This window comes from Mirounga angustirostris, unplaced genomic scaffold (genome assembly GCF_029215605.1).
Source record: "Mirounga angustirostris isolate CCGP_5_RB_7025 unplaced genomic scaffold, mMirAng1.0.hap1 SCAF_15, whole genome shotgun sequence".
Classification (NCBI taxonomy): domain Eukaryota; kingdom Metazoa; phylum Chordata; class Mammalia; order Carnivora; family Phocidae; genus Mirounga; species Mirounga angustirostris.
In genome coordinates, this window is record NW_026991723.1 from 57610670 (window position 1) to 57638099 (window position 27430).

The following is a 27430-nucleotide window of genomic DNA, read 5'->3' on the forward strand; positions in this document are numbered from 1 at the left end:
GGAATACTCTAACTACCTCTGTGTGATCTCTGGGTATTATGCCTTTATATCTTTTGTTTTTAAAAAATCCTATCTCAGGTACTTTTCCTACCTGCATGTACTGATTAGTCCCCTGCTGAACACTTGAGGGAGACCCTCTTCAGATCTCAAGAATTCTTTCTCTGTCCAGCCCCTTCTTTTCAGATACTATGCCTTGGCCATCTCTAACTCCTAGCTCCATCTTCTCAACTCATAGACTGTCAAGTTCTACCTGGGTTCCTCCTCACTACACCACAACCTGGGAACTTTGTCCAGGCCATAAGCTGACACCATTGTAGGGCTCACCTCATTGTTTTCCCATCTCTCAGTGATCTCTATCGTTTGTTGCTTAGTGTCTAATGTCTTAAGAGTTATTGTATATATATATTTTTTAAGATTTTATTTATTTATTTGAGAGAGAGAGAGAAAGAGCATGAGAGGGTAGAGGTCAGAGGGAGAAGCAGGCTCCCCGCTGAGCCAGGAGCCTGATGCGGGACTCGATCCCAGGACTCCGGGATCATGACCTGAGCCGAAGGCAGTCACTCAACCAACTGAGCCACCCAGGTGTCCCAGAGTTATTGTATATTTTGTCTAGTTCTGTAGTTGCTATAGATAGTAGGGTAAATGTGGGCCCTGTTACTCCATCTTGACTAAAAGTGAGTCTCAGCAGAGTTGTAAAGTTTTCTTTCTACAGTTCCTGCTTTATTTTAATTAGGGTTTATTCCTATGATTTTATTTTATTTTATTTTTGCTATTAGAAATAAATGCTGTTCAGTTCTATTTCCTAACTTCATAAACAGAATTTCAGTTTATTTCCTTTGACTTACATCATCTGAACACAATAATTTTCATATCTTCCATTCTAATTTTTGTCCTCTTTTTTCCTTGTCTAATTTTATTGGCTGGCATAGAGTTGACATGCTCCTACTTTAATGAGAATGTACATATTGATGATTTTTGCAATGAGACTTTTAAAAATTGTTAGAGATTTTTATATATATATATATATCCTTTCTTTTCAGATATTATGCATATATATATATCCATTATATATGTGTGTGTGTATATACATATATAAAATGGAATATTACTCAGCCATAAAAAAGAATGAAATCTCACCATTTGCAACAACATGGGTGGAGCTAGAGAGTACCCTAAGCAAAATAATTCAGTCAAAGAAAGGCAAATAGCATATGATTACACTCATATGTGGAATTTAAGAAACAAAACAAGCAAGCATAGAGAAACAGGCAAACCAAGAAAGAGACTCTTAAATATAGACATCAAACTGATGGTTACCAGAGGGGAGGTGGGTGGGGAAATGAGTTAAAAAGATGATGGGGATTAAGGAGTGCACTTGTGGGTGCCTGCGTGGCTCAGATGGTTGGGCATCTGCCTTCGGCTCAGGTCATGATCTCAGGGTCCTGGGATCGAGTCCCGCATCGGGCTCCCTGCTCCTTGGGAGCCTGCTTCTCCCTCTGCCTCTCTCTCTCTCTCTCTCTGTCTCTCATGAATAAATAAATAAAATCTTAAAAAAAAAAAAAGGAGTGCACTTGTGATGAGCACTGGGTGTTGTATCTAAGTGTTGAATCACTAAATTGTACACCTGAAACTAATATTACACTGTATATTAACTAAGTGGAATTTAAATAAAAACTTAAAAAAATAAAATTGTGTGTGTGTATATGTGTGTGTTGGGTGTGTGAGTGTATAATCATGTTAAGGATTCTATTTTATATACAATTTTTAAAGGTATTTATTCATTTATTTATTTGAGAAAGAGAGAGAGAAAGCACGAGTAGGGAGAGGGTCAGAGGGAGAGGGAGAAGCAGACTCCCCACTGAGCAGGGAGCCCCACATGGGGCTCGATCCCAGGACCCTGAGATCATGACCTGAGCCAAAGGCAGATGCTTAACCGACTGAGCCACCCAGGTGCCCCTCCATTTTATATACAGTTTTTATAAAGAATAGTTGTTGAATCCACTTCCGATAATGATGGAGTAACTGAACTGCAGTATGCCTCCAGTTGTAAAGAAGTACAAAATTAGACAAAATACACAAGTTTTTTGGACAGTAGGCACAGTGCACTTCGATCTTTTAGACGGAGAAATGCATGAGGAAAGCTGCATAATTGCCTGAGCTTTCTGCCTGGGGGTACCCTGTGGACTATAGTGCAGGAAGGTGAGACCCAAACAGAGCACAGTGGTATTGCTGTGCTCTGGAAATAGAGATAAGCATTTCTGGCTTTTGAACTTTTTGTAGCTGTGCAGAAAAGGATCACTGGAAATATGTACAGTGTGTCTTTTAAGTCTCTGGCTGAATGATAACACAGCATATGTATAGAACGAGATTCCGTAAGGACAGCTGCTAGAGAGCTGTGAGCTGAATTTAATTTCTAGAGGTTTTACAGTTCTGTTAGACATAGGAGTCCAGTGGACCAATATGGCGAGAACTCACTGAACATCACTGACACTCAACTGGCTCTCCAGAAAGGCCACACTGTAGAAATAGGACTACTCTAGACCTAGATAAGGGCCACTCTAGTCCCACCCTAACAAAGGTTAGAAAAACCCTTGAAAAAAGAGTTATTGATCTGCTTGTAAATTAACTGTGTGCCAGAACAAACCTCAGTATTCTCTAAATGTGAGGCTGAGCTACATAAGTTATAAGATTAGCTTTGACCATCTTCTTGTGGATAAAGTATAGAAGTGCTCAAAGAATCATGAAGACATCAAGAGGGCACAGTAACCAATTTAAAGGTGCTGCCACTGGCCAAGTGTTAGACAATTTGAGCATCAAAACAGTGATAATGGGGCACCTGGGTGGCTCAGTTGTTAAGCATCTGCCTTCAGCTCGGGTCATGATCCCAGGGTCCTGGGATCAAGACCCGCATCGGGCTCCCTGCTCCGCGGGAAGCCTGCTTCTCCCACTCCCACTCCCCCTGCTTGTGTTCCCTCCTTGCTGTCTCTCTCTGTCAAATAAATAAATAAAATCTTAAAAAAATAATGATAATAATGAATTATATTGAATGAATAAGAATCAATTAGTTCATACTGATATAAATAAATATGAGAGGAAGGAAAGTTCCTTACAGAAGAATGCCAACTTATAAATATAGAAGGAATGATAATGTTAAAAAGTCTATAATGATTGCTACAACTAGTGTGTGGAAGTTTGAGGAAGAACAGAATATTTTCATAGATTCAGAGTATCTTCCCACAAGTTAAGGCACCACCTTAACCAAATCAAACATCATCAGTATTGGGACAAATAAAATCATATGCCCCCTGATATAATGCACTGAGAAGAACACCGTATCACTTCTGCTGTAGAATGATCAAAAATACAAAACTTGAATCTAATCATGAAGAAACACTGGACAAATGGGGGGATAGTCTTTGAAATAACTGGCCTATACTCTTCTAACAATAAGAGACAAGACAACTAAATGTAATGCATGAGGAAAAAATTAGCTCTAAAGGACATTAGGGGAATAATGCCATCAGTTTTACTCTTTGGAAATTAATTGCTTTTTGGGGGAAAGACTTTAGGGGAGCAAGAATAGAACAGAGACCATTAAGGTATCATTGTCTAGCTCAAGACTCTTAGGATGCTACACCTAGTTCAAGCTAGACATGGTTGGAGTTTAGATGGGGTTTTTAGCAGTAGATTTGGTAAGAAGTTGTGAAATTTAGGATGTATTTTGGAAACATCTGGTGGATTGAATGTTGGGTGTGAGGGTAAAATAAGGAATTAAAGGGGCGTGTGGGTGACTCAGTTGGTTAAGTGTCTGATTCTTGGTATTGGCTCAGGTCATGATCTCATGGGTTGTAAGATTGAGGCCTGCATCCTTCAGGATCCTTGCTCAGTGGGGAGTCTTCTTGGGGATTCTCTCCCTCTGCCCCTTCCCCCACTTGCACACACTTGCTCTGTGTCTCTCCCTCAAATAAATAAATCTTTAAAAAAATAATTAAGGAAAATCCCTAGGTTATTATTGGCTTGAGGAATTGGATGGGTGGTGCTATTTAATAAGGTAAAGGCTTGGAGAATATGGATTTTGGGGGGGTAGGAGATGAATACTCATATCTGGCTCTGTTTGAGGTGCCTATTACACATTCAAGCAGAAATGTCATGTGAGGAGTTGGATTTACAGGTCTAGAAGTCAGGGTATAGGTCTCACCTAGAAATATAAACTTAAAAGTCAATAGCTAGACATAATTGAAGTTATGTTGTGTGGCCAGATAAAATCTTGGAGAGAGTATAACTAGAGAAGAAAAGAAAATTAAGCAGGCTAAACAGTTAGAGGTCTGGTAGAGGAGGAAGAGCCAGCAAAGGAAATCAGAAGGAATGGATAGTGGGTTGGAAGAAAAAAGAGAGTATGGTGTTCCAGGAGCTTCCAGAAGAAAGAATTTCAAGATAAGGGGTACAGTCAACTGTGTCAAGTGCTAATGAAAGGTCTAGTAAGAATAAAATAGAAAATGATCACTCAAAAGATATGAGTCATTTGTGACCTTGACAAGGTCCATTTCAGTAGAGCCATGGGAAAAAAGCCTGGTTAAAGGAGGTTCAGCAAACAATGGGAACTGAAAAAGTAGGGCAAATGAATACAGATAGACATTAAAAAAATTTTGCTGTGGGGCACCTGGGGGCTCAGTCGTTAAGCATCTGCCTTCGGCTCAGGTCATGATCCCAGGGTCCTGGGATCGAGGCCTGCATTGGGTTCCCTGCTCCACGGGGAAGCCTGCTTCTCCCTCTCCCACTCCCCCTGCTTGTGTTCCCTCTCTCCCTGTGTCTTTCTGTGTCAAATAAATAAATAAAATCTTAAAAAAAAATTTGCTGTGAAGGAAAGGCAAAAGAATTGTTTGATAACTAGAAAGAGTATAGGATCAAAGGGTGTGCGTGAGAGAGAGAAAGGAGGGGGGGGAAGGGAGGGAAGGAGGAAGAAAGTGGGAGAGAGGAGGGGGGAAGGGAGAAATTTGATAGTACTACCACATGTTAGTGTGTTGATGAGAATGATCTAGATAGGAAGAAATTGATGGAAAGTTGGCGGACTACTTGGTGCAGTTTAGCTTAGAGAAAAGGCGTATTATGTGAATACAGAAGGAGGAATATTGGTAGAATTTGTACTGAGAAAATGAGAACATTTCTTTCCCAATTATACTTATTTTCTATATGAAATTATAATTGTTCCTCACCTCAGTGTTAGGGGGAGAGGATAATATAAAGAAAGTGAGGGTGGGAAATGGTTGGCTTGGGAAGATTTGAGAATTATGGTAATAAATGTAGTAAGAATCCAGTCAGCATTGATTTTCTCCTGCAAGGCTCAATAGCTGTGTGAACTAAACAGATTATTTAGTTTGGCCAGAGTGTGACTTTTACCAGGCAAGAATTATGGGCAGAAAAGAGAAGCAAGGGGCTTTAGGTGTTTAAAAAAGACCATTTTTAGAGCTAGGCCATGGACTCTAGGCTGGCTAAGAAAAGCGATAAGGGTGTATGATAGTGAGAAAGTTTAGTCATTGAACTGGAATTCATAATAGCCAAAGGAAAGGAAACAATCAATTGAATGGACAATTAAGTATGCCATATCCATAAGATGAAATATTATTTAGCAAATAAAGTATTGATATATCCTACAACATGGGTTAACTGTGAAAACATTATGTTAAGTGAAGAAGCCAGTCACAAAAGACCACATATTGTATTATTACAATACATTTCGGGGTGCCTGGGTGGTTCAGTTGGTTAAGCATCTGCCTTCAGCTCAGATCATGATCCTGGGGTCCTGGGATTGAGCCGGGCTCCCTGCTCAGCAGGGAGTCTGCTTCTCCCTCTCCCTCTGCTCCTCCCTTGCTCGTGTTTGCTCTCTCTCGTTCACTCTCTCAAATAAATAATCTTTAAAAATAAAAAGGAATCAAGAAAACTACAAATGGTAATACATGTAAACATATATTTTCCTATTATTTATATCTCTTTAAAGATAAGTGACTGAACAGAAATAACAATAATATATTGTGCATTTAAAAATATATGTATAAGTAAAATATATGACAACAATACCATAAAGGCATAGAATGGAAAAATAGAAATATACTATTATAAAGTTCTCATACATGAAGTGGTATAGTATCACTTGAAGATAGCTGGTAATAAGTTTTGTTTTTTTTTTTTTAAAGATTTTATTTATTTATTTGACAGAGAGACAGAGAGAGAGGGAACACAAGCAGGGGGAGTGGCAGGCAGAGGGAGTGTGAGAGGGAGAGGCAGGCTCCCCGCTGAGCAGGGAGCCTGATGTGGGGCTCGATCTCAGGACCCTAGGATCATGACCCGAGCCAAAGGCAGCTGCTTAACCAACTGAGCCACCCAGGCGCCCCAATAAGTTTAATAGTTAAACTGTAAGCCCTAACATAACCACCAAAATAACAAAAATATTTATAGAAAATCAAATGAGATCAAATGGAATCACAGAAAACACTAAAATTCAAAAGAAGGCAGAAGAAAAGAGGAAAAATGGAACAAAGAACACAGAAAGTGAATAGTAGGATGATAAACTTAAAACCAACCATATCAATAATAACAATTACAACAAAAAAGCAGAGGTTGTGTGATTACAAAAGCAAAACTCAATTGTTGCTGTCTATAAGAAGCAAATTTCAAATATAAAGACAAATCTGCTAAAAAGATAGAAAAAGATAAACCATGCTAACTCTAATAAAAAGAAAGCTGCAGGGGCGCCTGGGTGGCTCAGTCATTAGGCGTCTGCCTTCGGCTCAGGTCATGATCCCAGGGTCCTGGAATCGAGCCCCACATCGGGCTCCCTGCTCTGCAGGAAGCCTGCTTCTCCCTCTCCCACTCCCCCTGCTTGTGTTCCCTCTCTCGCTGTGTCTCTCCCTGTCAAATAAATAAATAAGATCTTAAAAAAAAAGAAAGCTGCAGTGGCCATTTTAATATTAGACAAAGATTTTACAACAAAGAGTACACAGATAAAAGTCATTTCATAGTGCTAAATGGGTTAATCAAGAGAACATAACAATCCTAAACATTTATGCTCCTAATAACATAGCTTCAAAATAAGTAAAGTAAAAAAAGACTGAAGGAGAAATAAATCTATTATATTCAGAGATTTTAATAAATGACAGAATAAGTAAAAAAAGTCAGTAAAATATAAAAGGCTTGAAAACTGCTACCAATTAATATAAATGTCAGTTATAGGAACATTTCACCCAATAACAGCAGAATATAAATTTTCTTTAAGTGCACATGAAACATTTACCAAGATAGAAAATACTGTGTCATAATGCAAATCTCAATAAATTTAAAAGAATTCAAGTCATACACAGTATGTCCTCTGATCACAATGGAATTAAATTAGAAATTAAATTACAGAAATACATCTGGAAAAGCACCAAATATTTGAAAAAACAACACATTTCTATATAACTCATCAGTAAAAGGAAAAATCAAAAGGAAAAAGAAAAAGTATTTTGAACTGCATTTAAAAATATTTCTGAATGAAAATTAGAATAAAATTTGTGGGGTGCAGGGAGAAAGAAATATACAGTACTAACCAGTTATATGCATAAAGACTCAAATCAACAATTTCAGGTTCCGGGGTGCCTGAGTGGCTCAGTCGGTTAAGCATCTGCTTTCGGCTCAGGTCATGATCCCCAGGTCCTGGAATGAAGCCCCACATCGGGCTCCCTGCTCAGCAGGGATCCTGCTTCTCCCTCTCCCTCTGCCTGCCACTCTGCCTACTTGTGCTCTCTATCTCTCTGTCAAATAAATAAATAAAATCTAAAAAAAACAAAAAACAAAAAACAATTTCAGGTTCCACCTTAGAAACAAGAAAAAAAGAGCAAATAAAATTCAAAGTAAGCAAAAAGAAGGAAATAATAAATATGAGAAATCTATAAAATAGAAAATAGAAATACAATAGAGAAAATTGGTAATTCCAAAAGCTGCTGCTTTGAGACAATTAATAAAATTGATAAACTCTAGCCAGACTGATCAGGAAAAATAGAGGATTGAAATTACCAATATAAGGAATGAGGGAGGTGACAGTACCACCAATCTTACAGATAACAAAAGAAATAAGAGCCTATTATGAACAACTTTATGCCAATAAACTCAACAACTTATATGAAAATGACAAATTTCTGGAAAAATGCAAACTACCAAGGCTCACTTGAGAAGAAGTAAACAACCTAGTAGCCCTGTATCTATAAAGGAAATTGAATTTTTAGTCAAAGACCTTCCCACAAAGAAATCTCCGGCCCAGGTGCCTTCATTGGTTAATTCTACTAAACATTTATGAAAGAAATGATACCAATTCTCCACAAACTCTTTTAGAGTAAAATTGAAGAGGAGAGAATATTTACCAACTTGTTCCATGAGACCAGCACTACCTGGATGCCAAAACCAGACAAAGACATTACAAGAAATAAAAGTACAGACAAATATCCCTCGCAAGCATAGATAGAAAACTTTAAAACAAAATTTTAGCAAATTGAAACCAAAAATATATAAAAAGGATAATACATCATGACCAAGTGGGGTTATCCCAGGAATGCAGAGTTGGCTTAACATTTGAAAAATCAATTGGTGTAATTCATCATATTAACAAACTAAAAAATAAAAACAATATGATCATGTCAATAGATGTAGAAAAGACATATGACAAAATACAAGACACATTCCTGATTTTTAAAATTAACAAACTAAGAATTCTGCCAGCTGATAAAGGGCATCTATGAAAACCCCACAGCTAAGATCATAGTTAATGATGAAAGACTAGATGCCTATTTGCATATAATACAAGGATATCTATTCTTAGAACTTCTATTCAGCATTATTTTTTTAAAAAGATTTTATTTATCTGAGATAGAGCAAGAGCACGAGCAGGTGGAAGGATAGAGGGAGAGGGAGAAGCAGGATCTCCACTGAGTAGGGAGCCCAGCGTGGGGCTCAATCCCAGGACCCTGGGATCATGACCTGAGCTGAAGGCAGATGCTTAACGACTGAGCCACCCAGGTGCCCCTTCTACTCAGCATTGTACTAGAGGTTCTAGCCAGTGCTATGAGGCAAGGAAAAGAAATGAAAGGCATCCAGTTGGAAATAAAGAAGGAAAATTGCCTTTATTCACAGATCATGATCATTTATGTAGAAATCCTGTGGAATGTGCAAAAAAATAAATGCTAGTAGAACTGTATCAATGGGACGCTTGGGTGGCTCATTTTGTTAGGCGTCGGCCTTCGGCTCAGGTCATGATCCCAGGGTCCTGAGATCAAGTCCTGCATCAGGCTCCTTGCTCAGCACAGAGCCTACTTCTCCCTCTGCCTGCTACTCCCCCTGCTTGTGCTCTCTGTCTCTCTCTGACAAATAAATAAATAAAATCTTTAAAAAAAAAAAAAAAGAACTGTATCAAAATCCTAGAGGAGAACATAGGCAGTAACCTCTTTGACATCACCCACAGCAACTTCTTTCAAGACACGTCTCCAAAGGCAAAGGAAACAAATGCGAAAATGAACTTTTGGGACTTCATCAAAAAGCTTCTGCATAGCAAAGGAAACAGTCAACAAAACAAAGAGGCAACCCACAGAATGGGAGAAGATATTTGCAAATGACACTATAGATAAAGGGCTGGTATCCAAGATCTATAAAGAACTCAAACTCAACACGCAAAAAACAAATAATCAAGTCAAAAAATGGGCAGAAGACATGAACAGACACTTCTCCAAAGAAGACATATGAATGGCTAACAAACACATGAAAAAATGTTCAGCATCATTAGCCATCAGGGAAATTCAAATCAAAACCACATTGAGATACCACCTTACACCAGTTAGAATGGCAAAAATGAACAAGGCAGGAAACAACAAATGTTGGAGAGGATGTGGAGAAAGGGAAACCCTCTTACACTGTTGGTGGGAATCCAAGTTGGTACAGCCACTCTGGAAAACAGTATGGAGGTTCCTCAAAATGTTAAAAATAGAGCTACCCTATGATCCAGCAATGCACTACTGGATATTTACCCCAAAGACACAGATGTAGTGAAAAGAAGGGGCATATGCACCCCAATGTTCATAGCAGCAATGTCCACAATAGCCAAACTGTGGAAGGAGCCGAGATGCCCTTCAACAGACAAATGGATAAAGAAGATGTGGTCCATATACACAATGGAATATTACTCAGTCATCAGAAAGGATGAATACCCATCATTTGCATGGACATGGATGGAACTGGAGGGGATTATGCTAAGTGAAATAAGTCAAGCAGAGAAAGACAATTATATGGCTTCACTTATATGTGGAACATAAGGAATAGCATGGAAGACATTAGGAGAAGGAAGGGAAAAGTGAAGGAGGGGAAATCAGAGAGGAAGATGGAGAGACTATGGACTTCAGGAAACAAACTGAAAGTTTCAGAGGAGAGAGGGTGGGGGGTTAGGTTAGCCCAGTGATGGGTATTAAGGAGGGCATGTATTACAATGAGCACTGGGTATTATATGCAAACAATGAATCATGGAACACTACATCAAAAACTAATGAAGTACTGTATGGTGACTAATATAACATAATAATAAAAGAACTGTAAGTTAATTTAGCAAAGTTAGATATAAATAAAGCTGGTATATAAATTCAATTGTACTTCTGTATATTAGTGATGAACAACTGGACATTGAAATAAAAAAAAATACCATTGAAAACAGCATAAAAACATGAAATACGGATAAAATTCTAGCAAAAATGTGCAAGATGAATGCACTGCGTCTGCAATACACTGCTGAGAGAAATTAAAGGATACCTTAAAAAATGGAGAGCTATACCTACCTGTCCATCAATCAGAAGACTCAATATTATTATGAGGTCACCTCTCCACGCTTGAGAAATTGACATGCTCATTTAAAAATTCTTCTGGAAATACATAGGACCCACAATAGCCAAGACAATTTTGCAAAAGAGTAAAGTTTGAGGATTAATACTAAATTACTTCAAGACTTATTATAAAGCAACAGAAATTAGGATAATGTGGTATTAGTATAAATATAGACAAATAGATCAATGGAACAGAATAGAGAGTTTAGACATAGACCCACTCATGTATGGACAGCCAATTTTCAACAAAGGAGAAAGTCTTTTCAACAAATGGTGTTGGAATAATTGGTTATCAATATCCAAGAAAATGAATTTCAATTCCTACTTCATGCCATATACAAAAGCTTATTCAAAATGGATTGCAGATCAAATGTAAAGCTTAAAACTATAAAATTTATAGAAAACATAGAATAAAACCCATGAACATGAGTTAGGCAAAAATTTCTCAGATATAGTAATTCCAAAAGTATGATCCATACAAGGGGATAAATTGTATTTCATCAAAATTTTAAAACTTCTGCCTCTGAAAGACAATGTTAAGAGAATACAAGTCATATAGTGGGAGAAAATGTTTGCATGTCATCTATCTGGAAAAGGACTCATACCCAGAATATATAAAGAACTCTCAAGACTCAACAATAAGAAAGCAAGCAACCCATTTTTTTCCCCAAACAACACAATTTTAAAAAGAGGAAAGGATTCAAACACACACTTCACCAGAAAATTTGTGAGGCACAGGAATGTTGTATCCCAAGGCCTTTGCCGTACTGTAGTACATACATTGAAAGCCCTGGAACTTATCAGTTTCCCCACTTCCTGTCTGTACTACTATTGTTGCATAACAAATTACCATAAAACTTAGTCAGTTACACCAACATATATTTATTATCTCATGCTGTCTGTCTATGCGTCAGGAATCCAAACATAGCTTAGTTGTATCCTCTGCCTCATGGTCTCTCATAAGGTCAAAATCAAGGTGTCAGCCACGAGTCTGCAGTCTCATCCAAAGTTCCAACTGGGGATCTGCTTCTAAGCTCACTCAGTGGTTGTTGGCAGAATTCAGTTCATTAGGCTCTTTTGGACTTTAGTTCCTCACTAGTTGTTTGCCACAGGCCAACCTCAGTGGGGTGGGCCTCTCCAATATGACAGCTTCATAAAAGTGTGCACATTAAGAAGGCAATAAAGAGAGCTGCCTAGCAAGATGGAAGTAATAATCTTTTGTCACCTAATCATGGAAAGTGATACCCCTCAATGTTGCCATAATCTGTTGGCCAGAAGCCTGGTACTCAGGAGGGGATTATACAGTGCCATGAATATCAGGAGACAGGGCTCAACAGGAGCCATCTGAGAGACTGCCTACCACACTAGTCACAGGAAATCCAGTTCTCTAGGTCAGTTTATTTTTAATTTCTGAGATCCAAGGACATATTTCCTTATTACTTTAACCATACAATTTCCAATCAATTCTTTGAGCTAATGATAATTCTATGTGAAAGTAGGTTTCCTTGCCTATTTCTACCCAGCACCCAGTCTGGTTTCATACTACCTGAGCCACAATGCGGGAGAGTGGAGGGGTCTCTGTAGATCTATGTGCCTGCCTTTCTGTGTACTTTACTTCCTTCTGGAATGACTGTTCTTTATCCATCGCAGAAACTCTTACTTATCTTTCAAGATTTAGCTTATGCAACATCTCAAAAAGCCTTCCACTTATGCACCCTACACACATATACTGCATTCTACAGGCTGAGTGAGGTTCCATTTGTTCATTTTGCCAACATTTATTATGAGGCTGATGTGTGCTTGATACATACTAGGTTGCACTCTGCAAATGTTTGTAGTATCAAAAAATAAGTTAATGGTGATAAACAGGATGTAATGAGTACATGAAATAGGACAAAATCTGTGTTTCCTGGGTCCAGAGCAGAGAATAGGGAGTGCCTCTCCATCTTGCTAGAAAGTTCTTCCTGCTAAGTGCAGTCATACCAGCCAGTCACTGATATGGGATATTCCTTAACTATTGCTCTGCTTCTGTGGGAAGCCAGCACTGTAGCCTTTCATGAAGACCCCCAGAGGCTAAAGATCATGCCATAATTTTGTCCCCATGTATGTTAGAGCTTTATGGGCTTTCAGTAAATATTAAGCAACAGCAGGATCTCACAGATGCCTCATTCTCTTGAGCTGAGTCCAGGAAGACTCAGTTTCAGTCCTTGGAAACCCCAAAATAACTCAGTTAATTTAGGGTGGCCATATTTTCTGGGCTGACTGAAGCTAGTGCTGCTGTACTGGATAAACAAGGGTAAGTGGATGGGGTGCCTGGGTGGCTCAGTTGTTAAGCATCTGCCTTTGGCTCAGGTCATGATCCCAGGGTCCTGGGATTGAGGCCCGCATCGGGCTCCCTGCTCCGCGGGAAGCCTGCTTCTCCCTCTCCCACTCCCACTGCTTGTGTTCCCTCTCTCGCTGTGTCTCTCTCTGTCAAATAAACAAATAAAATCTTAAAAAAACAAAACAAAACAAAACAAGGGTAAGTGGAGGGACACTGAATCTACAGAGATGGAAACTAAAAAGAGCACGCCAAATCACTCTGGCTAAGAATAGGCTCCCAAAGCACTGTGGTGAGGTGCTCCATTCCTAAAGCAACAGCCAGTGACTGGAGAACAGGCAAATCACTTAAGACTTGGATTTCCTCAAAGAGCAGGAGTCTCATGGAGGGGTAAAGAGACTTTTTTTCATATAAATTCACAATTTCTTTCTTTCTTTATTTTTATTATATTCAGTTAGCCAGCACATAGCACATCATAAGTTTTTGCTGTGGTGTTCAACGATTCATTAGTTGCGTAGAGACTTGTTGTTGTTGTTGTTTTGGTTATGTTTAGAGTCTCATCAGTGTTAATAACAGCCAGATGTGCAGTGAGTTCAGGGTGTTGTTATGTGCATTCTACATTTTTTAACAGACCCTAGTTCTGTTGGTTTTCCACTTTCTATGTTAGGTATATGGCTTTCCCTGAGGCTCTCACACAGTCATTCAGGCACATGCTTCCAGAAGCCAATTATCAACCACTCTGAAAATTTTCACTGTTATGTGCAGATGCTGCTTGTGCTAAATTTCTCCAGCTCAAACCCAGGACAGAAGAGATGCATTTTGAAGCTTCCTATACATACCTTTGGGGCAGCTGCCCTCCTGTGGGCCAGGTCACAATGCCCTAGGACACAGCATATATGCAGCAAACTTTTGACTTTGGTGTTTTGATCTCTCTTTTATCATTGTGGTTATGGAAACTGGCTAAATTCCACAATTTTGTAGCTCTGCCCTGTGGTCAGAGAAATCACTTGTAGCTACTATGTAATTGCCTATTTTCACCCCTGCTAGCCCTGAATCATCGTTCAGGCTCTACCTCTGGAGAAGCAAAGTAGATGTGATGAGCTGGTACCTGTGTATTTTCTAGAATTGAATTTTTAAATTTTGTCTGATCAGTCTCTCCGGTCCATTTTGAGGAAAAGAAAAGGTACTGATACCATGATCTCAAACATGTTGCCCAGTCATTGGTGCAACATTCATTCAACAAAGATATATAAAACACATGCTTTCTGGAAGGTAGCAAGAATCATCTCGATCTGTTTACCTCTCTTCTGATCTCAATGAAAAGTTGGGGCTTTCTTTTCCACCTTTTGAGCCCTCTTTGGTTGCTTCCACCTGTCCTCCCTTTCAGAGGTTTCTTTTGCTTTGTTTTTGCCTAATGAAGCCTTCTCACTTTTCAGGAGATCATTGTTATTTACTTTCTCAGTTATTTAGCTTTATGGAGAGAGGTTCCTAAACTGCCTTCCAATTCCCTCTCTCCCTTCTCCTGATGCAGAGCAGCACCCCTCCTCCCACTTTGCCCTTATAAATGAGCAAATTCTCTGCAGAGAATATACATATTTTATACACATATAAACACACAACCCAGTTGCCATTTATATCTTAGTACCTTAGAAAAACATCTAGACAGACTTTTTGGCTGCAGCAGTACCAAGGAAAGATTCAGGTTGTCATCTGCTTTCATTTCCTCTAGTTCAAACAACCAGATGGTCCTATATCTTTATACCTTTTTGTCTCTCTGATTTTGCTCTTCTCCTTCAAAATTGAATTCACTATATAAACTTTAGAATCATATTTTTTTGGAGTATTTTTTAAAATTCAAACTCAATTTAATTAACATATAGTATATTACTAGTTTCAGAGGTAGAATTTAGTAATTCATCAGTTACATATAACACCTAGGGCTCATTCCCTCAAGTGCCCTCCTTAATGCTAGAATCAGTTTATTGATATCTATAAAATAACTTGCTGGAATTTTGATTGGAATTGCATTGAATCTATAGATCAACTGGGAAGAACTGATGTCTTGATAATGTTGAGTCTTCCTTTTCTTTAAAAATGGAATATCTATTTAGTTTTTAAAAATATTGTTCATTAGAATTTTGTAGTTTTCCTTATATACCTAGGAAAGCAATGGACTTTTGTATATTAACCTTAAATCCTATAACCTTGCTATAATTGTTTATTACAGTTTTGTCAATTTTTTGGATTTTCTACATACACATTCATGTTATCTGTAAACAAAGATAGTTTGATTTCTTCCTTCCCAGTCTGTATACTTTTCATTTCCTTTTTGTGTCTTATTACATTAGCTAGGCCTCTCCAGACATTTGTTTTTAACTGTCACTAACCACTACCACTTGTTTCTCTGGAAATTCAAGCTGATTTTTTAAATTTCTCAAGTATTCCATGTGCACGTTTTGGATATTTGGGAACACTCACTTTTAATCAAGGTGTCTTTTTTATCCATTTAAATTTTTTTTCAAATTTTACTTTTTAAATTTTAATTCCAGTGTAGTTAACACACAGTGTTATATTCATTTCAGGTGTACAGTATAGTGATTCAACAATTCCATATATTACTCAGTGCTTATCAAGATAAGTGTACTCTTACGAACCATGAGAGACTATGGACTCTGAGAAACAAACTGAGGGTGTTAGAGGGGCGGGGGTGGGGGAATGGGTTAACCTGGTGATGGGTATTAAGGACGGCATGTACTGCATGGAGCACTGGGTGTTATATGAAAACAATGAAGCGTGGATCACTACATCAAAAACTAATGATGTATTGTATGGAGACTAACATAACATAGTAAAATCAAATTTAAAAAAAGGTAAGTGTACTATTAATCCCCTCCACCTATTTCACCCATGCCCCCACCCACCTCCCCTCTGGTAACTGTTTGTTCTATATACTTAAGAGTCTGTTTTTTGGTTTGTCTCTTTTGCTTTTCCTTTGTTCATTTGTTTTGTTTCTTAAATTCCACATATGAGTAAAACCATGTAGTATTTGTCTATCTCTGACTACCAATATATATACCACATCTTTTTTATCCATTCATCAGTTGATGGACAGTTAGGTCCTTCCATAATTTGGCTCTTACAAATAATGCAGCTGTAAACATAGCAGTGCATGTATCCCTTTGAATTAGTGTTTTTGTATTCTTTTTTTTTTTTTAAGATTATTTATTTATTTGACAGAGTGAGAGAGCACAAACAGGGGGAACAGTAGAGGGAGAGGGAGAAGCAGGCTCCCCGCCAAGCAGGGAGCCCGATGCGGGGCTCGATCCCAGGACCCTGAGATCATGACCTGAGCCGAAGGCAGACGCTTAACCATCTGAGCCACCCAGGCGCCCCATGTTTTTGTATTCTTTGGGTAAATATCCAATAGTGTGATTTCATAAGGGTAGATCTATTTTTAATCTTTTTGAGGAATCTCCCTACTGTTTTCTGTAGTGACTGTACCGGTTTGCATTCCCACCAACAGTGCAAGAGGGTTGCCTTTTAAAACTCTCATTCCTTGCCAACACTTGTTTCTTGTGTTTTTTATTTTAGCCATTCTGACAGGTGTGAGGTAATATCTTATTGTGTTTTTGATTTGCCTTTCCTTGATGATGAATGATGTTGAGCATCTTTTCATGTGTCTGTTGGCCATCTGTGTGTTTTCTTTGGAGAAATGTGTGTTCATGTCTCCTGCCTGTTTTTAAATTGGATTATTATTTTTTTGGGGGGGGTGTTAAGTTGTATAAGCTCTTTATATATTTTGGATACTAGCCCTTTATTGAATATGTTATTTGCAAATATCTTCTCCTATTTGGTAGGGTATCTTTTAGTTTTGATTGTTTCCTTTGCTGTGAAGAAACTTTTTATTTTGATGTAGAACCAATAGTTTATTTTTGCTTTTGTTTTCCTTGCTTCAGGAGGCATATCTAGAAAAATGTTGTTATGGCAGATACCAAAGAAATTACTGCCTGTGCTCTCTTATAGGATTTTTATGGTTTCAGTTCTCACATTCAGGTCTTTAATCTATTTTGAATTTATTTTTGTGTATGATGTAAACAAGTGGTCCAGTTTCATTCTTTTGCATGTAGCTGTTCAATCTTCCCAACACCATCTGTAGAAGAGACCAAGGTGTCTTTTGTATATAAGTTTGATCCTCTCCTCCATTAACCATTAAAAATTTTGGCCTCATTCATTAAGCCTAGTTCTCTTGTGTCCTCACAGTTTACTCTCAAAATCGAAGCCATATCAATTCAAAATGATGAGATCTTGTTTGGATTTTGCTGTTTTCTTTTATTTTACATTTTCTGCCTTTAGAGAGGGGGAAATGTGGCTAGGAAAGGAGCCATCTCAGGTAAAAGGAATAGAAGTGCTCTTAGAGTCTGGTCAGGGTTGGAAAGCGTTGGGGTATTTGGGTGTTTTTCTGGGAGAAAGATGTGGAGGGGTGTTGTGTAGGGTTTTTTTTTTTTTTTTTCTTTTACTGGTAGATGTCCACTTTAGTTCATTGAAATTCCTTTAAAGACAGTCTCCCAAAGCCACTGTAATGACATGATTAACAACTGAGATAGCTTAGTAGTGATTCTTGTTATCCTTATAGAGAATAATGGTTGTAGCAGGACTACAGTGTATTAGGAGGTGCCTGTAGTTAGTTTGCTGACACAATATTAATGAGTCATTTCACTTAAAGTGTAACTCCCCTAATTGGCTGGCCTTTGTTCAATAACTCTTATTATGTTTGTCTGAAAAAGCCTGTAAGAACTAAATGATTACCACTGATTTTCCTCCAAGGAATAATTCTTGAAAAGTTAAAATTTCAAGTATGTTTATTCTAGGTCTTTGAACAAGTGTTTCTCAGTTTTTAAAATGTAAACATTTTATGACTGCTCCCTAAAACTTCTAATACAACTTCTGGGAGGGGTCTTCCCCAAACTATTTAGAGAGCTGGTACCTTCTGTGTCTTCCCAAGAAGAAAGAAGATACTGTAAACCTCCACTGTTTTGTAGTCTATGTTACAAAAAAAAGGGGGGGTAATGTGTTTTAATATTTGTCTTCCAAATATAAATATGTATATTCTAATTAATATGCTTTTTCAATCCACTCATTTCTCTCCCTCTTCTTGGAGTTTCTTATAGACACCTTCCACCTGCCCAGGATCCATCCAGTTCACCATTTAAGAATCATTGCTCTAGACTTTGTATTCCTGTTGAGATTGTTTCCACATTTTAAAAAATATTTCATTTATTAGAGAGACAGAGATAGTGAGAGAGAGCAGGAGCAGGGAGAAGAGGAGAAGCAGGCTCCCCGCTAAGCAGGGAGCCCGATGTGTGGTTCGATCCCAGGACCCTAGGATCACAACCTGAGCCGAAGGGAGATGCTTAACCGACTGAGCCACCCAGGCACCCCTATTTCCACATTTAATTAAAAACATGCCTATACAAAAAAACAATGGTCCAATAAATATTCTTTTGTATATATTCACAGGTCAAAAAGGATCAGCCTCTCATATAGAGTACGTTTTTTTTCCCCAAAGGTATATTAGTAGCTGTCCATCTGTTAGACCTTCCAACCACACAGACTCTTAAGACAAGCTTGAGAATTCTGTTCTTGCACCACAGAAGTCAAGGGGAAGGCTTACCTTATACTCCACAATGTTGTCCTTGTCTTTTAGAGGTAACCATCTTTAAATCAAGACAAAAAGGTAGTTCTGTAATCAAAAATGTAAAATTATCCTAAGGCTGTGTTTCTCAAATTGTAGGTCCAGACTCATTGGGAAGTCATGAAATCATCTGAGAGAGTCACTATCAGGACTGTTTTAATGAAATGGGATAAAAAGTATAGAAAATATCAGGGAACATCACGTGTAGTAAAAGTAGGACTGTATCGGGGCGCCTGGGTGGCTCAGTTGGTTGCGCGACTGCCTTCGGCTCAGGTCATGATCCTGGAGTCCCGGGATCGAGTCCCGCATCGGGCTCCCTGCTCAGTGGAGAGCCTGCTTCTGCCTCTCTCTCTGCCTGCCTCTCTGCCTACTTGTGCTTTCTCTCTGTGTGTCAAATAAATAAATAAAAATAAATAAATAAATAAATAAATAAATAAATAAATAAATAAAAAGTAGGACTGTTTCACAAAACTTTGGGTTCAGGTCTAGATCTACGAATACATGTTTATAACTTTGTATATACAGCTATATTTCTTGCTATGGATCACAGTAAAAAAAAATTTGATGGGGCACCTGGGTAGCTCACTTGATTTCAGCTCAGGTCATGATCTCAAGGTTGTGAGATTGAGCCCCATATTGGGCTCTGTGCTGGGTGTAGAGCCTGCTTAAGATTCTTGAGAGAGAGAGTGGGAGGGGCAGAGGGAGAGGGAGAGAGAATCCTAAGCAGACCCCATGCTGAGCACACGATGGGGGGGTTCTCAATCCCAGGACCCCGAGATCATGACCTGAGATGAAACCAGGAGTCAGACGCTTAACCAACTGCACCACCCAGGTACCCCAATATTCTGCCATTTTTATATCATTTATACTTTCACCTATTCCCTACCACCTCATTCTATCATCATCATCATCATCATTAATATATGGTTATTTTTGGTAATATTTACATACATTGAAGTGTACAATTTTTAACTGTATACTTTTGACAAAAGGATATTACAGTATAGAACATTTCCAACACCCCAGAAAGTTCCCTCGTATCCTTTTTCAGTCAATGCCTAACCTATAAGAAATAATAACTGTTTTGATTTTTTTCACCTTAGTTTTTCCTTCTCTAGTTAGTGTGTTCTTTTTTGTTATTGCTGAATAGTAATCCATTGTGTGAATGTAACACTAGGTTTTCATTTTTTACTATTGTAAATAAAGCTGCTATGAACATGCCTATACCAAAAAAAACAACATTCTCTCTCTCCCCCTCCTTCTGCCCCCTCCCCCACTTGTGCAGGCTCTCTCTCCAAAAAAAAAAAAAGTAAAAAAAAAATCTGAAAGACTTACCACGAAAGTTTTCTGAGAAAAAATGTGGCCTTGGAAATAATTGACCACGAGGAAGGTCCACAGTGAAGGATTGTGTGTCAGGTTTTTTAAAAAAAGATTTTATTTATTTATTTGAGAGAGAGAGCAAGTGGGGGGAGGGGCAGAGGGAGAGGGACAGAGAATCCCAAGCAGACGCCACGATGAGCAAGGAGCCCATCATGGGGCTCAATCCTAGGACCCTGTGATCGTGACCTGAGCCAAAACCAAGAGTTAGCGGCTCAACAGACTGAGCCACCCAGGCTCCCCTCAGTTGTGTGTTTTTTTTTTTTAAGATTAATTTGTTTTAGAGAAAGACAGAGAGAACACACATGAGAGAGCACAGGGGGGAGGGGCAGAGGGAGAGAGTCTCAAGCAGACTGCACACTGAGCAGGAGCCTGACTGGGAATTTGATCTCACGACCCTGAGATCATGACCTGAGCTGAAACCAATTACATGCTTAACGACTGCACCATCCAGGTACCCCACCCTTGCTTTTTTTTTCTTTTAAGATTTATTTATTTGAGAAAGAGTATGCGTGATAGCACAGGGGGGAGGGGCAGAGCAGATTTTTAAATTTTTTGTGTATCGTTGACACACAATGTTATGTTTCCAGTGTACAACACAGTGATTCAACAAGTTTATGCCATGTTCACCACAAGTGTAGCTACCATCTGTCCACATACATCACTATTACAGTATCATTGACTATATTCTTTATGCTGTATCTCCCACTCCCTTCACCCATTTTGCCCAACAACCCCACCTCCTCCCCTTGGGAAACCAACAATTTGTTCTCTGTATTTATAGGTCTGATTCTGCTTTTTTGTTTATTCATTTTTTTATTCCACATATTAGTGAAATCATATGGCATTTGTCTTAGTCTGCATTATTTCACTTAGCATATACCCTCTAGGTCCATTCATTATCTCAAATGGCATGATCTAATCCTTTTTATGGCTGCATAATATTCCGTTATATATATAAGGGATGTGTGTGTGTGTCTTCTGCACCTTCCTTGTTCATTCATCTATTGATAGACATTTAGGTTGCTTCCATATCTTGGCTATTGGAAATAGGCTGCAGTAAACAAAGGGGTACATATATCTTTTTGAATTAATGTTTTCATTTTCTTTGGGTAAATACACAATAATGAAATTATTGGATGTTATGGTATCTCTATTTTTAATTTTTGAGGAACTTCCTCATGGGGACCTGCTTTCCCACCTAACCATAGAGCACAGCTGGTGCTCGTGAGGCATGTGGACAGTGTCTGGAAAGTATAGACCCAGCTTCTTACTTCCATAAACTCCTAGGTGAATAGTCTTAAAAATGTTTACACATATACACACAGTCCTCCCCTGCCCCATAGCTGGATACACCCTGGCTGGATGCTCCAATTAAGTCCATGGACTTTTTAAAGAACTTGGAAAAAAAGGTATGAGTATGCTAGATGTTATGACAGAAAGGGAACTCTGTGATTTCTCTGTTCTAGTACTCACTGATAGATAGGGAAACTGAAACCTGAAGTGGTAAAACTTTGTCTTCTGGTTCACAGAGTGCTATATGTAAAACTAAAAGAAGCCACCTTGTTGCCAACTCTGGTATTTTTAAATTATATAAAAAAGTATGTAATTAATTTGCAATGTAAAAAAATTAGAAAATACAGATTAACAAAAGATGAAAAATAGAAACATACATATATTTTTTCTTTCAAGGATGTGATTATGAGAAAATCTATATGATCTTGGGTTTGATGATGACTTCTTAGATGCATCACCAAAAGCACAACCTATGAAAAAAAATTAAGTTGGACTTCATTAAAACTAAAAACTTCTTTCCAAAAGACACTACTAAGAGAATGAAAAAACAAGCCACACTTGGAGAAAATCTGTGCAAAACACATACCTGATAAAGGACTGGTATCCAAAATATACAAAAAATTATTAAAACTCAACAATAAGAAAATAACCCAATTTACAAATGGACAAAAGACCTGAACCCTTCATCAAAAAAGATACAGAAAGATATTCAACATGTCATTAGAGAATTAAAAATTAAAATCACTATGAGATACCACTACACACCTATTAGAATGGCCAAAATCCAGAACACTGACAATAGTGAATGCGGTAAGGATGTGGAGCAGTAAGAACTCTTATTCATTGCTGGTGAAAAGGCAAAATGCTGCTGTGGAAAACAATTTGGTGGCAGTTTCTCTAAAAGTTAAACACAGAATTACCATGTGATTTGACAATTCCACTTCTAGGTACATATCCAAAGAAATAGAAAGCAGGGACTCAAGCAGATACTCGCACACCAATGCTCCTAGCAGCATTTCTCACAGTAGCTAAAAGTGGAAACAATCCAAGTGTCCATCAATGGATAAATGGATAAAAAAAAATGTAATATATACATAAAGTGGAATATTTAGCAATAAAAATAAATTAAATACTGATACATCTACAATATAGATGAATGAACACATTATGTTATGTCAGATGCAAATAAGCCAGACACAAAAGGAGAGGTATTGGGGCGCCTGGGTGGCTCAGATGGTTGAGCGTCTGCCTTCGGCTCAGGTCATGATCCCAGGGTCCTGGGATCGAGTCCCGCATCGGGCTCTCTGCTCCTTGGGAGCCTGCTTCTCCCTCTGCCTCTCTCTCTCTGTCTCTCATGAATAAATAAATAAAATCTTTAAAAAAAAAAAAAAGGAGAGGTATTACATGATTCCTCTTATATGAAGTACCTAAAATAAGGAAATTTATAGAGACAGAAAATAGAAGTTACCAGGCGCTGGGGTAGAGTGGGGTTTGGGGGTTATTGTTTAGTGAGTATAGAATTTCTGTTTGGGTTGATGAAAAAGTTTTAGAAATAGTGATGATGGTTATACAACACTGTGAATGTACTTAATGCTACTGAATTATACACTTAAAAATGGTTAAAAGAGTAAATTTCATGTTATGTATATTTTATCACAATTTAAAAAAAAGGATGAGTGGCTGCCAAGGATTTGGGGGAAGGGAAAAAGGAATGATTAGGTGGAACACAGGGAATTCTTAGGGTACAGAAACTATTCTGTATGGTACCCTAATGGTGGATATATATCATTATACATTGGTCAAAACCCATAGCATGTATAACACAAAGAATGAATCCTAATGTAAACAATGAACCTTGGTTAATAATAATGAATCAATACTGGCTCATCTATTTTTTTTTTAAAGATTTTATTTATTTATTTGAGAGAGAGAGAATGAGAGACAGAGAGCATGAGAGGGAGGAAGGTCAGAGGGAGAAGCAGACTCCCTGCCGAGCAGGGAGCCCGATGCGGGACTCGATCCCGGGACTCCAGGATCATGACCTGAGCCAAAGGCAGTCGCTTAACCAACTGAGCCACCCAGGCGCCCCCTGGCTCATCTATTTTAATAAATATACCACACTAAATGCAAAATGTTAAAAGAGGGGAAACTGTATGTGGCCAAGGGTGGGAAGAGGTGTATGGGAATTCCCTGTACTTGCTGCTCAATATTTCTGCAAACCTAAAACTGCTCTAAAAAGAAAATCTATTAATATTTTTAAAATGAGACTGTGGGCGCCTGGGTGGCTCAGTCGGTTAAGCGACTGCCTTCGGCTCAGGTCATGATCCTGGAGTCCCGGGATCGAGTCCTGCATCGGGCTCCCTGCTCGGCGGGGAGTCTGCTTCTCCCTCTGACCCTCCTCCCTCTCATGTGCTCTCTCTCTCTCATTCTCTCTGTCTCAAATAAATAAATAAAATCTTTAAAAAAAAAATAAAAATAAAATGAGACTGTAATATGATTATTTTTGTAACTTGCTTTTTTCACTACTATGTTCATATTTTTTTTAATGTTTTTTTTTTAAAGATTTTATTTATTTATTTGAGAGAGAGAATGAGATAGAGCGAGAGCATGAGAGGGGGGAGGGTCAGAGGGAGAAGCAGACTCCCTGCTGAGCAGGGAGCCCGATGCGGGACTCGATCCCAGGACTCCAGGATCATGACCTGAGCCGAAGGCAGTCGCTTAACCAACTGAGCCACCCAGGCGCCCTACTATGTTCATATTTACTATCATCCTTCCAGGGATTCAGCCTGGACAGTGAAGGGCAAGTATAGGGTGGTGATGGGACATTAGGCCAAAACAGAGATAAGGCTGTGGAAAGGAGGATGAGATTCAGAGGATGTGGGAATTTAGGAGCAGGGGATATTTTACCCAAAGGACTACAGAGTAGAGAACTAGAATTTTGAGCAGATGAGCAAAGATAACTGAGCCCTTGAATCTAAGGATCTCCAACAGGTTAGGAATTTGAGTAGGGCAGGGAGTTTCAACTCATGTTCATGGAATCCTGGTCCCCTGCTGGCAAGAGGTTGGCATGACAGAATTGAGCAAGAGCAAGGAAATAAAAGTCTCACACACTTAACTCCTGTGCTCAGAATATTCTATGACCTCGCTGCCATAGCGGAATGAGCAGGAAAAAAGTCTAGCAGTTATGGTCAGCTGTTTGAAATTTCCGTGATAGAAATCTACTGGGGGCAGGTAGGAGCCTGTGGGGGACCATGGGAAGGGCCTGTTCCACCTAAGCCAGGATGTGTGTACATTAACCTTGGCTTTTCACCTGATGATGCTGTGACCCTTCTGAGTCACATTCCTTCTCTTGGGCATCCTCCTACATGGCTGTCTGCCCAACTCCCACCAGGCAGGGAGGATGTGCCTGTCACAAGACCTCCTATGATCTCGGGGATGCTTTAGGAAAACACGTGGAGGGTGTTGGCTCAGCAAGCTTGGGCCTTGGGCCTCCTCACCCTGAGGGTCACAACAGGGGCTGGGCCCCCATCCGTTAGGCAGAGAATCATCATTCAGAGGAGGGACACATTGATGCTTCTTCCCATCCTGCGTTTTTCTGCATCTTGCTAGCAGTGGACACACTGGGTCCTATCAGTGGAAGAGAGTCCTGCCACCACCTCTTGGTTTACTGGGATACTGAGTCATCCAGGATTTCCTTACCAATCAGTGGAGCAGGAGTGTCCCATAGTCCCCCATACCACATCATAGGGAGATTACAGCACTTCCTGCATTTCCTTTAGCTCTTGGCTCCTGTGTGGTAGGTCAGAAGGTGGGAATGCAGAGGTGGGGAATGCAGAGGTGGGGAATGCAGAGGTGGGGAATGCAGAGGTGCCACCTTCTGAGAGATACAAGGTGTCCAAAACAGAGATCCATACCTTCCAGGCAGGGCAGCCTGTCTTTCTGCCAGGTCTGGCATGTGTGATTCTGTGGTAGATCTAAGGGGACAGGGAATCAGGAGTTCACTTTTAAGATGAATATTGGACATCCATGTGTTTATTTTGATTAGGCAATTTGGGCATGTGAGACTGTCTACCCAGGAGATCATGATCTGCATAGAGGCAAGGCCTGTGTCTTGGTGACTGTTATGTCTGCCATAGTTCCTGGAAGACAGTAAGTACTCAAATATTTTAATTGTTGAATGTAAGATGCCTTTCAAGGTCATTTTTATTGTGACACCTTTATGTGACCCCAGGGTTCTCCTTATCAGCTGAGTACCTCCTCCTGGGACAGGATCCCATATACCATAGCACTCATCACACCGATTTAATAATTTTTCTGTCTCCCTAGCCTAGTCTCATGGTTCGTGGTTTTAAATACATCTATTTATCTATCTAGCTATCATCTATCTTCTTCTTCTTCATCATCATCATCACCTATGTATATCTATTTATCTAGTTGTCTATCTGTCTGCCTAAAGCCTAGGCCCTTCCATGAACTCCAGGGTCATATGCTCAAATTGTCTAATCAATATATACACTTGAATGTCCAGTATCTATCTCTGTGTGAAAGTGAACTCCTAATTGGATATAATTTTTAAAAATAAATTAAAAAAAAAAAGTGGACTCCTGATTACCACTCCCCCTTTCCAATCACACATATCATTCTACTCCAGTCCTAGCATTTCTCACATCAGTTAATGGTAACTCCCTATTGCCAGAACTTTGGGCCAAAAACATTGGTGTTATCCTTGATTTTTTATTTTTTCTAACTGTCCACATCCAATCTATCAGTAAATGGATATCAGTATCCTATTGTCTCTACTTCAAAATGATTCCAGCATCTAAACACTTCTGGTCTCCTCTGCTGCTAAGATTACTGGAATAATCTCATGACTAATCAATCTCCTTGCTTCTATCCAAGTCTATACCCTCAACACTGCTGTTAGCAACTCAGCCTAGGTGATCATTTTAAAACATAAGGCAGATTTAAGCAGATCCTCTAACAGCAACTTCCATTTACTCAAAAAGTCAAAGTCTTTGCAATGACCTTCCAGGCCTTACCCCATTTGGCCCCTTTACAGCTCTGATTTGTCCTCCATTACTTTCCCCCTTAATGATTACTCTGCTTTGGGCTCACTGTCCTTCTTCCTTGGAATAGCTCAGGCATGCTCCAGCCTCCAGACCATGTTTCTGACATGAAAGTTGCTCAGTTATCCATGTCTGACATGAAATTTCCTCAGTTACCTATGTGATTTACTCTCTAATCTCTCTCTAGTCCATGCTCACATTTTTTAAAATTTTATTTATTTGACACAGAGAGAGAGCACAAGCACGGGGAGCAGCAGGCAGAGGGAGAAGCAGGCTCCCCGCCAAGCAAGGAGCCTGATGAGGGACTCGATCCCAGGACCCTGGATCATAACCGGAGCTGAAGGCAGATGCTTAACTGACTGAGCCACCCAGGCATCCCACATGCCCACATTTTGGGGGAAAAAAAAAAAAGATTTTATGTATTTATTTGTCAGAGAGAGAGAGCACAAGCAGGGGGAGCTGCAGGCAAAGAGGGAAGCAAACTCCCCACCAAGCAAGGAGCCCGACACGGGGCTCAATCCCAGGACCCCAAGATCATGACCTGAGCCAAAGGCAGATGCTTAACTGACTGAGCCACCCAGGCACCCTCATGCCCACATTTTTAGTGAGACCTGCCCTGAACTCCCTATTTAAAACTGCACCCCACCTAAGTCTTCCCCAAACTTCTTACCTTTTATATATTTGGTCTTCTTCTACATACTGTATTTTTTACTTATGCTTTTTTTTTTTAAGATTTTATTTGTTTATTTGACAGAGACACAGCGAGAGAGGGAACACAAGCAGGGGGAGT

General features: G+C 39.2%; 1 long non-coding RNA gene across 1 annotated transcript in view; it reads left to right on the forward strand.

The window, feature by feature from the left end:
• Window positions 1-27430, forward strand: part of LOC135362641 (uncharacterized) — a 108543-nt gene that overhangs the window by 28713 nt on the left and 52400 nt on the right. The window contains exon 2 of the long non-coding RNA XR_010407567.1: window positions 25620-25723. This is a non-coding gene — a long non-coding RNA (uncharacterized LOC135362641). The remainder of the gene's footprint in view (window positions 1-25619; window positions 25724-27430) is intronic.